A 12350-nucleotide genomic window follows, 5' to 3' on the forward strand; every position below is an offset into this window, starting at 1 on the left:
AGAATCATCAGGTCTTACTCCAAAATCCTATACTTGACACAACTGGAAAATCTAAAATAACAGATGAGCTTCTAGACAGATACCAAATACTAAAGTTAATCCGAGATCAGGGAAACCATCTAAACAGTCCTATACTACCCTCTAAGTAAATAACAGTCATTAAAAATCCCCCAACCAAGAAAAAAAAAAAAATCAAAACAGGGACAGATGGTTTTACTGTAGAATTGTACCAGACTTTCAAGGAAGAGCTAGTTCATTCTACATTCTATTAGGTGACAGTCACCATGATACTTAAACCACAAAAACACCCAACAAAGAACGAGAACTTCAATCCAGGCAGTGATGGCACAGGTCTTTATTCCCAGCACTTGGAGGCAGATACAGGGAGATTTCTGAATTCAGGACCAGCCTGGTCTACAGAGTGAGTTCCAGGACAGCCAAGACTATACAAAGAAACACTGTCTTGAAAAACCAAACCAAACCAAACAAAATGAACAACAACAACAACAACAACAACAACAACAACAACAACAACAAAAACAGAACTTCAGATCATTGTCAATTATGAATATCAAAGCAAAATTACTCAATGAAATTCTTGCAAACCAAATCCAAGAGCACACCAAAATATAACAAATTACCACAATCATGCAGTCTTTGTGTTGAGGGTGCAGGGATGGTTCAATATAGGAAAATCCATTAATGTAATCCACTACATAAACAAACTCAAAGAAAAATTACATAACCATCTTATTAGAGGCTGAAAATGGATTTGAAAAAAAACTAACCTCCCTTCCTGTTAAAAGAGTTGGAGAGATCAGGGATTCAAAGAATATATTTAACATAACTAAAGCAATATATATCAAACCAATAGTCAACATCAAATTAAACTAACAGAAGTTTAAAATAATACTGTTAAAATTAAGGACAAGATAGAGCTGGCTACTCTCTCCCTATAATTTTATTATATTACCTGAAGTTCTCCTTAGAGCAACAGAGAACAAAAGATAAAGGGGGATATAAATTGGAAAGGAAGAAGTCAAGTTATCACTACTTGCAGAAGATATGACAGTATAAACAACAGACCCCCAAAATTCTACCAGATAACTTCTACAGCTTAGAAACCCCTTCAGCAAAGTGACAAGATACCAAATTAACCCAAAGTAATCAGTAGCACTCCTTATATCAAGAATAAACTGTCTGGGAAAAATTTTAGGGATACAACACCCTTAACAATAGCCACAAATAATATAAACTACCTTGGTATAATTTTAACCAAGCAGGTAAAAGATCTGTATGACAAGAACTTCAAGTCCCTGAAGACAGAAATTGAACTCAAAAGATAGAAAGATCTCCCATGCTCATGGATCATTAAGATTAATATAGTGAAAATGGTCATCTTACCAAAAGCAATCTACAGATTAAATTCAATTCCCATGAAAACTACAAGAAAATTTTTACAGAGCTTGAAGAAGCAAATCTCACCTTCATATGGAAAAACAAAAAACTCCAGGATATCCAAAACAATCTTGAAGAATAAAGAACCTCTAGAAGTATCACCATCCGTGACATGAAGGTGTACTACAGAGCAATTTTGATAAAAACCACATTGTATTGGTACAGAAACAGATATGTTAACCAATGGAATAGAATCAAAGATGCAGAAATAAACCCACACACCTATGGACACTTGATTTTTGACAAATAATCCAAAATATACAGTGGAAAAAAGAAGTATGTTCAACAAATGATGGTTGTGTAACTGGATGTTTGCATATAGAAGAAAGCAAATAGATCCATATTTATCACCACACAAAAATTCAAGTCCAAGTGGATCAATGACCTCAACATAAAACTAGATATACTGAATCTAATGCAACAGAAAGTGGGAAATATCCTTGAATGCATTGGCATAGGAGAAAATTTCCTGAATAGAACTCCAATGCCTCAGGCTCTAAGATCAACAGTTGATAATTAGGACTTCATAGAACTGAAAAGCTGTTCACCAGCCCTAAGTATGACAAAGGCTTAATATCCAAAATATGTAAGGAACTCAAAGTTAGCTGGGCACTGGTTGGTGCATGCCTTTAGTCCCAGCTCTTGGGAGGCAGAGGCAGGAGAATTTCTGAGGTCAAGGCCAGCCTGATCTACAGAGTGAGTTCTAGGAAAGCCAGGGCTACACATAGAAAGCCTGTCTCAAAAAAAAAATTAAATATGGGGTATAGAGCTAAACAGAGAATTCTCAACAGGGCAATCTCCCTTCAATGGCCAAGAGGCACGTAAAGAAATGCTCATCATCTTTAGTCATCTGTGAACTGCAAATCAAAATGTCCCTTAGATTATACCTTATACAAATTAGAAGAGCAAAGTTCAAAAACTCAAGTGATAGCTCATGTTGGCAAAGATCTGGTACAAGGGGAACACTCTGCTCTTCCTAGTAGGGTGGCAAATTTGTACAATCGTTCTGGAAATCAATCCTATAGATTGGAAATAGATCTACCTGAAGACCCTGATATACTGCTCCTGGCCATCTACCCAAAAAGTGCTCCCCCATAACCCATGGATTTGTGCTCCACTTTTGTTATAGTTGTTTTATTCATAATAGTCATTAACTGGAAGCAATCAAGATATATATCAACCATAGAACAAATACAGAAAATGTGATTCATTTACACAATGGAATACTACTATTCAGCTATTAAATACATGAATATTATGAGTTTTGCAGGAATATGGATTGATTTAGAAAATATCATCCTGAGTGAAGTAACACATATGGAAAACGACATTCATGGTATGTACTCATAGATAAGTGGATACCAAAAAGTACTTTTTTTGGATTCTGCCAAAAAGTGTAGAATATACATGATAAAAACCCATGAATGCAAATACAGTAAATAGGAAGGAAGTCCCAAGTGAGGATGCCTTAATCCCACTTAGAATGGGGAACAAAATAGTCAGGGGAGGCAGTGGTAAATAGAAACCTGTGTGGGAGATAGGAAGGGGAGGAGAGTAGGGGGACAGGATTGGTTATGGGGAGAGATAAGAAAGAGGCCCAGAGGGCTGGGGGTTAAAATGGTGTCGCATGTAGTTCTGAAACAGGGCTAGGGCCACTCGTGGAAGCAGGACCCAGGAAGTTTTGACTGTGTGCACCCCACTCCGGTACTGGGTGGGTGTCAGGCTGTGTGAAGCTGCAGGACTCTGCTCCAGGGGTGGGGAAGCACAGTCTGAAGTCCCCAGGGAACTAGAGGAGTTAACTAAGGGGTCCCAGCCTGTATGGAGGACAAGGACTACAAGTTCTCAGAGTTCTGACTCTTGGACATCCCAGATGCCATAGAATGATGCAGAATAGCTGAGAACAGAGAGGGAGCCTGCAGGCTGGCTCTAGCCCAGGGCAGAATGGAAAAGGATGGGAGGAGAGTTCTGGCTGGGTCCCTAGGCGATGAGAAAGTTCTTAGAATCCATGGGTGAGAAAGCAGGGAGACCTCCTGCAGGAGATAGATGAGGCTCTTTAGAGGAAGAAGACCTGCTCCATTGCTCCCCACCTTGGGTCTAGATGAGAAGAGGCAGTCCATTGTTTTAAAGCATTTATTGCCATGGTGAAAAGTTGTGGTGAGTGAAACTGTCCCCACTTTCTCAGGGTGGGCCTGAGGTTGAATACCTTTTGTAACAAGAAGTCTAACAGTGGATGCATACCTCCCTTCTGCTCTGCCAGATCCGATGCCCACACCTCCTCCAGACCATATACTTCCTCAGCTCTGTGGGAAGCAGGTGTGGCCTCGCGGCAGCCAAGACAGTGCCCTGGCTCATTGCTAAGCCCTGTGATCCCTGCTTGTTTACCAAGAACCTGATCATGTGCACCTGAATGATCATGCATACCTGAATGATCCTGTGCACCTGAATGGTCATGCGCTGCCCACCTGACACATAGCATCATACAGCATGATATTGAGTCACTGGCCTATCAATGCNCACCCTGTCTGCGTGCATGGCTCATGTACAGAGTGTGCTGAATGCTGATTGGATGATGAAGAGTGATGAGAGCCAAGTACAGAGGGTGGAGGCAGATAAATTGGGCGATCCCCCATAATAAAGGAAGCTGAAGCAGAAACACTGCGAGAGCTACGGAAGCTGCTTGAACTATGCCTTGGTGTATACGTGTCATCTTTTCCCTACCTCTGCTGGCCAGGGGCTGGGGACCTTGACATCTGGAAGCCCATAAGGGAAACTCTGAAAACGGCATTTGGTGGCCCCTATGGGGAACTCTGAAAAGAGCAGCTAAATCAAGAAGCAAGAGCTACGGGAGAGATCTGTGATAGAGAGTAGTAATCTAGTGCTAGGAGGAGGTTCCCAGCACAGGGACAAAGTTAAGCTCCTGGGATTATGGGACAGAGCTAGGTTCCCAGAACAGGGACGAAGATAAAAGTGAGGAGAGCAGGAGGAGATTGCTTCAAATATGAAAGTAAGAGTGGCGTTGGTGCAGCTGTTAGCAATTTGGAATTTAGTTAAATATTGCCTGGTGGAAAAAAGTGGAAAGTATGCTGCCCAGTTAGAAAGAGGAGTGGCAGCTTTAGAGGCTAAAGAACAAGAGAGTGAGGAAAGATGTACAGATGAATCATCTGAGAGTGGAGATGAAGTGACTAGCATGATATCTAAGTTGAGTTCCAGGCTAGGAAGGCTGCCTTTACCCTTGGCACCTCTCTTGCCCTCACCTCCTCCCTATAAAGGGGAAAGAGGAAGTGAAGGAAAGTGCAGCCACCATGCTTCAGTATGGCAAAATCTGCCTTGTGAAGTTGGTGCCTTCCCAGTATTTCAAGATCAGTAAGGGTAACGATATCATGAGCCATTAGATTGGAAAATAATTCAGAAACTTAGAGTCAGTAACTACCTATGGCACACAAGCTGCCTTCACTGTGACTCAGGTGGAGGGATTACAGCGATTCGGTATGACTCGTTTCAATTGGCAAAATCTGTGTAAGGCAGTGATATCCGGAGGAGGTTACTTAAATTGGAAGGCTGTGTACCTTGAGTATGCTATTGAACAGGCTGCTGTAAATGCCACTAATGGCCAACCTGCAACTCTCAGCTGTAAGCTGGAATCTTATTAGTAAATCAGAGAGTGGAGTTGCTCCAAGGGCAGATAGATATTCTGGAGCAATTAGTCTTTGTGTCATGTGTAACCCTTATGTCAGGAATTTGTATAACCTCTGTGCAGTATCAGAATTTGTCCGTCAAAATGGGATCCATGCAATTAGGAAATTGGAGTCATGATTTTGATAGCAAGATGAAAGAATTACGGGCATCCATTGTTGCAGTGAATAACATCTGTATGGAGATTGCCACTGCTTAGCAGTGGTTGGAGATAATCAAGGGGACCTTCAGCTTCCTCAAAGATTGGGGAGGAATGGCCTTCTGGGGATTTTTGCTGTGTGCTGTATGTGTTGGTATGCTATGGTGGATGATACACATGCGCAGACTGGCACAGGCCGATAAACAGTTGTTGATTAAAGCTATGGCGGCTATAGAGTTAGGTAATTTGCCCCATGTTTGGCTTAGTAGACTGGATCATTAATCTATGATGGGTAAGAATTTCACATGTGCATACCAACCAAAGACAAGATGATGAAAGCGAGTTCACCACACCTATGAAGGGTAAGGATGTAACATGAATGAGGACAACCTAAGACAGATGCGATCCTGGAGTCATTTTAATTAAACAAAAAGGGGGAGATGTGGGAAGCTGGTGCAGTCACATGGCAGCCAAGAAGGCACCCTGGCTCATTGCCAAGCCCAGTGATCCCTGCTTATTTACCAAGAACCTGATCATGTGCACCCGAATGATCGTGCACACCTGAATGATCATGCGCACCTGAATAATCAAGCACTGCCTGCCTGATGCATTGTGTCATACAGCATGATATTGAGTCACTGGCCTATCATTGTGCACCCTGTCAGTGTGCAGGGCTTGTGCAAAGAGTGTGCTGAAGAGTAGTGAGATACGAGTGCAAAGGATGGAGGCGGATAAATTGGGCAATCCCCCAGAATAAAGCAGCGAATAAAGGAAGCTGAAGCTGAAGTGCTGTGGAAGTTGAAGTGGAAGATGCTTGAACCCTGGCTTGGTGTATGTGTCCTCTTTTCCCTACCTCTGCTTGCCAGAGGCTGAGGTTCGCGGCATAGCTCTGCAACAGAAGACTTGCTATTGTCGCTCTTTTTTCTCTGATTCAGTCCCCAATGGATTACAAAGATCTCCTCCAATCTTCATTTCCCAAATTCCTTCCATTATTGAAGCCTCCAACATCAGCCTGAATTCCATAGGAACACATCAGCTGAGCAGGCCAGAAAAACAGGTAAGCTAAGTAAAGAATGTCAATATTTCCTCTTCTCCTCTAAAGAAAATCTCCCAATATCATTCCTATTCTTCCCTGAAACAGTGATCATTGAGTAGGGAGTTGTTCAGTTTCCATGATTTTGTAGACTATTTTTCTGTTCTTTTGATGTCCAGCTTTAATATATGGTGGTCTGATAAGATACAGGGATAAAACACCATAACAAAAACCAATAATAGAAAGGGTTTATTTCATCACACACATCCACATCATATTCACCATTTCAAAGGGCATATAAGAGGCTAGAACTGAAGCAGAAGCCATGGAGGAATACTGCTTACTGACTTGTTCCTCATGGTTTGCTGAGACTGCATTCTTATAGCAAAAGGACCATCAACCCAGGGGTGGCATCACCCAAAATGAGATAGGCTCTGACCTATAAACATGCATAAAGTCAAATCTTAATGAGATATTTTCTCAATTGAAGTTCCCTTTCTCACAATATATTCAGGTTTGTGTGAACTTAATAAAAAAAAAAAAAAACAGCTAACACATTATATATTATGCTCTATGCAAAAGTATAGAAACAATTACCCTCTTGGCAAAAGAAATGGACAGATGATATGATGTCAAGAAAGGAGATTACTGAGACACACCCCATTTTAAATGAGATATCTTTTCAGTGACAATAATATATAAAAATGTATTTCCTTAAAGAGAAAAGCTAAAAGAAAATTTATCTCCAATTTTAATCCAATTCATTTAAAAACTCTGCCCAAGGGTCTGAAGTTTTATGGAAGTTCTAATTTTTGAGATATTGGGGTTCTGTGACATGGGGCATTGCATAATAATTTTTCCTAGTTAGGATGGAACACTAAATGCCAATGGAAACAAAGGGTGATTCACTGCTTAAAATGGAGCTTATAATTTTACAGAAAGGACATCACTGTTTAGCAGAAGTAATGTGCAAGAATGCCTTTCTATTATTACATAAGACCTCCCTGATTGGCATAAATTTTGATCAAAGGTAAAACATGTTGCAATTATGTTGAGTAGCTTTATAAAATTGATCCTTGGTGAGGAGGCAAAAACAAACAAACAAACAAACAAACTTTTAACTACTAGAAAATGTTACCATATTACAATCAGTAGTGTTTTTTTTTTTTCTACAGCCAATATCAAATTAAATGGAGCAATACTTGAAGTGCTCCCACTAAAATCAGGGACAAGACAAGGATGCACACTCTCTCCATATCTATTCTATACAGTATTTGAAGTTCTAGCCAGAACAGTAAGACAACAAAAAGATATCAAGGGTATACAAATAGGCCAAGAATAAGTAAATGTATCAAAATATGCAGATGATATGATAGTATACATAAGCAACCCCAAAAATCTACCATAGAACTCCAGTGGATAAACAACTTCTGCAAAATGCCTGGATATAAAATTAACTCAAATAAATCAGTAGCCTTACTTTACACAAACGATAAACAGGCTGAGAAAAAAATTAGGGAAACAATTTTCTTCACAATAGCCACAAATAGTATAAAATATCTTGGTGCAACTCTAACCAAACAAATGAAAGATTGGTATGAGATAGAAATATGCCCATCCTACCAAAAGCAATCTACAGATTCAACAAAATCCCCATCAAAATACCAACAAAATTCTTAAAAAAAAAAAAATGGAAAGAGCAATTCTCAAATTCATCTGGAAAAGTAAAAAACTTAGAATAGCAAAAACAGTTCTCAACAATAAAAGAAACTCTGAGGAAATCACCATCCCTGGCCTGAAGCTATAATACAGAGCAATAGTGGTAAAAACTGCATGGTATAGGTACAGAGACAGACACATTGATCAATGCAATAGAATTGAAGACCAGAAATAAAACCTTTCTTCTACTTAATCTTTGACAAAGACCTAAAAAATATTCATTGGAAAAGAGAAAGCATCTTCAATAAATGGCACTGGTCTAACTGGCAGATTGTATGTAGAAAAATGAAAATAGATCAATTATCATCATATTCAACTTTTGAATTTTTCACTTAACCATTTTAATATTCTAATCAGTGCTGATGGCTGTCTGGACTTTCCCAAGTGTCAAAGTATATCAGGAAAATAAACAGGATGAGCAAAAAGGGATAGCATTTGTGCAGAGATTATATTTGATAATTTTCAGTGAAGGTTACATTAGGAATAGTTGTAATACTCTTGCCAGGCTTACAGTTTTATTTTTTCTATACCTCACTCAGTAGTGATTTCCCATGTATTAACATGAACCAGGAGTATTAGATACAAATTTAAATCAACTTTGTTCCTAGAAGGACTCCGAGCAAAACCAGACCTATGACAATTTAGCAAAACTTATTCATATTTTCTCAATTTATTTTCTCAATTAGAGCATTATAATGAAGTATTACATTGTTATGAAATCAATATAACCATGTGGGGTGAAGATAAATGAATGCAGTTTACTAAATTCAAGATACTTCAAGTTGTCATTTAATTAGGCAGAAATTAACATTTAAATCCAGTATAATTGCTTCTTTAGAGAATTACAAATGCCTTTTCAAGTGGATGCTCACAGCCAGCTATTGGATGGAACACAGGGTCCCCAATGGAGGAGCTAGAGAAAGTACCCAAGGACCTGAAGGGGGCTGCAACCCTGTAGGTGGAACANCAATATGAACNAACCAGTACCCCCTGAGTTTGTGTCTCTAGCTGCATATGTAGCAGAAGATGGCCTAATNGGCCATCANTNNGAAGAGAGGCCCCTTGGTCTTGCAAACTATATGACNCAGCACAAGGCAAGGCCTGGGCCAAGTAGTGGGAGTGGGTGGGTAGGGGAGCAGAGGTGGGGGGAGGGGTATAGGAAACTTACGGGATAGCATTTGAAATGTAAATTAAAAAAAGTAATTGAAAAAAATAAAGTACATAAATCTAAAAAAAAAAATGCCTTTTCAAATATATAATTTTCAAGAAAACTTTCTTCTACAGCAATCCTCCTTTGATATCTTCACTAGATATTCTGACTGTGAGAGGGATTAACAAGTTGTATTCTAAGTACCTTTGATGTTTTAAAGTTAGAGTTTTCTTAAGACAACTAACACACTCGATTGAGCAACAGTTCTGCCTTTCAAACTGGTATTTCTTTTATTCTGCTTAGAATAAACTAAAAGAATAATTTCAAACCTAAAATTTATGCCTGTCTATCCATTTTGAGAACTGAGTAAAACTGCATTGACATGAAGGAAATACTATCTTTTCTATAAAAATTACAATAATTTTAGTTTTATTGTACAGTTTTTACAGCATGCTACACTGTTGGAACTACAGTGAAAATTCATGAGTTCAAAGAATGTTGAAATGTAAACTACTATGAGGACATTTTTTCAATAGGCAGAAACTTAATAGTAATGAGGTTGGATTATGGACCAATGAACTATGTGGCACATGCTAACTTTAGCAATTCATCTCATCATTGAATAAATAGATGAATTAGCAAAAATATTTATGTATCTGACTACATGTAGTCCATTCTCAACATGCAAATTTTAAGCATTACTAAGTGTTCATATCTTGCAGCCTAGGTTCATAACGAGTGACTCTATTGGGAGATGATGAAATATTAGAGAATGGGGCAGAGTGTGGGAAAGTTACTTGAAACATGCTTTTGAAAGGGATGCTGAGATTCCAGTCCCTTATTTCTTTATTTCGATAGTCATTTGCTAATATTAGATAAGCAGCTTTCTTCATGGTTCTGCAGTTTGAAACCAAAACTACCTTGGTAAGTATCTTAGAAAGAATAAGCCTAAATAGGTGTTTTGGTCCTTCAGGTTGACTTTACTCAGATCTTTATCAGGTTGATGAAAAGCCAGTAACATAATAGTCTTCTGAAGAAGTATACCTGAGTTTAATTTATACTGTATAATTTCCAAGCTGAAATTATACCTCTAAGTGTGGATAAGATCCACAACAAAAGAAAAGAAAAACGCAAAATAGCACGTGGTTAACAAATTCCTTGTGTCTGAAATGATTTTTTTTAGGATCCAGTTCTTCGCAGAGCAAGGACTCATACTCATTTTCAGTACTTCAAATCCCAGTGAGATGTCTAAAATATAACAAACATACAACATTCAGTGGCATGCATCAGAAGAGTTTGGTTGGGTATTTTACAAAAAATAACCTCTAAAAGACAACCAAAACTTCACATCAATCAAAGAACTTTCCATTTTTAGACTTACTGCAGTAAGGAAAACATCTTGACACAGTGTTAGAAATATATCAAAGTGAGTTAATTGAGAAGGATCTTTTAGAGGTCTCAGGTGGACAATTTTAAGGTAGGTCTGCAATCTGGAGAAATGGCTACAAATGAGCAGGGTTTAGAAATTGGCACAATATGACAAAGCCTTAATAGGAGTATTAATGATTGAGCAGCTGATTCTTCTTATAAAAGTTTTTCAGCAAGAATTTTTTTGATTTCAGAGTTAAATTAATTTTACTTGATATGAACACAATTGAAAGTAGGAAAAGAAAGAATTCCTGCCCTATGTATCAATATGGAAAAAGAAATAGTATTAGTTATGTCAATTATAAATTTTATGAAGGTGTTTCCTTTTTTCCATTATATATTGTTGGCTTCTTTGTCAAAGACCAATTGTTCTTAAGTGTGTGGACTTATTTCTGGGTCTTCAATTCTACTCCATTGATCAATGTGTCTGTCTCTGTACCAACACAGTATTTATCACTATTGCTATGGAATATAGCTTGAAGTCAAGGATGGTGATTCCCGAATCCAGGATTTCTTTTATTGTTAAGAGTTGTCTTCCCTATTGTAAGTTTTGTTTTTCCAGGTGAATTTGAGAGTTTCTCTTTTCATGTCTTTGAAGTATTTTGTTGGGATTTTGATGGGGGCTATATTGAACTTGTGGATTGCTTTTGGTAGGATGGCCAGTTTTACCATATTAATTCTACAAATCCATAAGCATTGGAGATCTCTCCATTTTCTCAGATCTTCAATTTCTTTCTTGAGATACTTGAAGTTATTGTCATACAGGTTTTTCACTTGTTTGGTTAGAGTTATTCCAAGGTATTTTATACTATTTGTGACTATTGTGAAGGGAATTATTCCCCTAATTTCTTTCTCAGCCTGTTTATCCTTTGTACAAAGGAAAGCTACTAATTTATTTGAATTAATTTTATATCTGGCCACTTTGCTGAAGTTGTTTATCAGCTGGAGAATATCTTTGGTAGAATTTTTTGGGTTGCTTATGCTTACTATCATATCATCTATAAATATTGATACCTTTACTTCTTCTTTGTCAAATTGTATCCCCTTGATCTTCTTTTGTTGTGTTATTTCTCTAGCTAGAACTTTGATTAGTATATTGAATAGATATGGGGAGAGTGGAAATCTTAGTCTTGTCCCTAACTTTAGTGGGATTGCTTCAAGTATCTCTCCATTTAATTTAATATTGGCTGTTGATTTGCTGTATATTGCTTTTATTATTCTTAGATATGGGTCTTGAATCCTGATCTCTCTCCAATACTTTTAAAATGAAGCAGTGTTGTATTTGTCAAATGCTTTTTTAGCATTTAATGATATTGTCATGTGATTTCATTCTTTGAGTTTGTTATATACTGGATAAATGATCCTGGTCTGGTACTCTGTATGTAGAAAAATAAAAATAGATACATATTTGTCACCTTGCACCAAGCTCAAATTCAAGTTTATCAAGGACCTCAACATAAAACCAGATACACTGAATCTAATAGAATAGAAAGTCAGAAAGAGTCTCAAACTCATAGACACAGGAGGAAATTTCCTAAACAGAACTCCAAAGGCTCAGGTTCTAAGGGGAAGAATTGATAAATGGAACCTCACGAAATTGGAAATCTTCTGTTAGGCAAAGGGCATAGGCAATAAGACAAACCAGTAACCCACAGATTGGGGAAACTTTTTTACTAACCACACATCCCATAGAGGGCTAATATTCAAAAGTATATAAAGAACTGAAGAAG

The sequence above is a fragment of the Mus pahari genome, chromosome X, assembly GCF_900095145.1.
Source record: "Mus pahari chromosome X, PAHARI_EIJ_v1.1, whole genome shotgun sequence".
Classification (NCBI taxonomy): Eukaryota; Metazoa; Chordata; class Mammalia; order Rodentia; family Muridae; genus Mus; species Mus pahari.